The following is a 1,444-nucleotide window of genomic DNA, read 5'->3' as shown; positions in this document are numbered from 1 at the left end:
TAATGGAAAATTTGTAAATTCCAATCTGTTCAAAATAGACTAGGACAAAAGGCCTAGAGATGTACTTCTACCAAAACAGATATTCAAAATCCTCTGGAGCACAGTTCTACTCTGATGTACACGAGGTCTCCCTGATCCAGAATTGATTCAATGGCAAATGAATGTGAAAGCAAACAAATCAACAAAAATCCTGAACTTTCTGAAATATGTAATGAGAATTACATGCTCACTGCATACAATTCTATGCTCCCTGCCATCAAGCCAATTCTGACTTATAGTGAACCTTTAGGGAAAGGTAGAACTGATTCCTACGTACCAGAGAACCAAATGCCACCCTGTTAGACACCGTCCTCACATTTGTTCTTATGTTCGAGTCCACTGTTGCAGCCACTGTGTTAATCCATCTTAAAGATATCCTGCCTCGTTTTCACTGGTCCGCTACTTTATCAAGGGACTAGTTTCTCCTAAAAACATGTCCAAATATGTGAGATGAAGTCTCACCCTCCTTGCTTCCAAGGATCATTCCAGCTACACTTCTTCCAAGACAGATCTGTTTGTTCTTTTTGCAGTGCACGATGCTTTGAATATTCTTGGCTAGCATAATGATTAACAAGCACAGAGTCTTCTTCAATCATTTTTATTCAATATTTAACTTTAACATGCATATGAGGTTATTGAAAATACTATGGTTTGGTTCAGGTGCAACTTAATCCTCAAAGTTATTATCTCTGATTTACACTGTAAAAAAATGATGAGCATAAGGTTGTTTAAATAAGTCACCTATTTTATCAGGGTTCAAATAAGTTTCCTTTGGGGAGCACAAGTTATTTTTCAATTTTCTAGAAATATATTGAATGCATTATTTTTTACCTCATTGGGTACTAGTGGTCCTCAGAGAGCCAAAGCATTCTTGGAAGTAGAAAAAGACATAACTGGATATTATTTTGCTTCATGTTTTTAAAAAAATCTAGTGACATAATTTTGAGCTCTGTATTTATCATCAAGGCGTTTTATAACTCAGCTTCAGTTTTCCCTTTAACTTGATTTTCAATTATTATATCCAAAATTTCTTATACAGTAAGTTATTCTCACTATTCTCTGGACAGATTTTCCTTTCTTAGAGTCAATCTACCACTTTTTCCTCTTCCCCACTACTCAGCCTATGCCTTCTCTGTCTTATTTTTTATTAAGCACTTATTTTCTTTTTTAACCCAATTTAGAAGTCATACCTCCCTTGCAACCTTCCTTCCTTTTCCCACCACCCAAATTACTTGAGCATAAGTCATAAAAATACTTGTTTTTATTTCTTTCTAATTTCATAGCTCTTTGCACATCAACTGATCATAATGTATTATGCATTCTTCCTACTTATTTATTAATGACTTTCATCTACCCTATGGGACATTTGTGGCTTAGTTATCTTTAAAACATGATGTTTCTTAGA

This window comes from Echinops telfairi, unplaced genomic scaffold (assembly GCF_000313985.2).
Source record: "Echinops telfairi isolate 266 unplaced genomic scaffold, ASM31398v2 ScPeMD7_7468;HRSCAF=8506_0, whole genome shotgun sequence".
NCBI classification, from domain to species: domain Eukaryota; kingdom Metazoa; phylum Chordata; class Mammalia; order Afrosoricida; family Tenrecidae; genus Echinops; species Echinops telfairi.
This window is presented reverse-complemented; position numbering follows the sequence as displayed.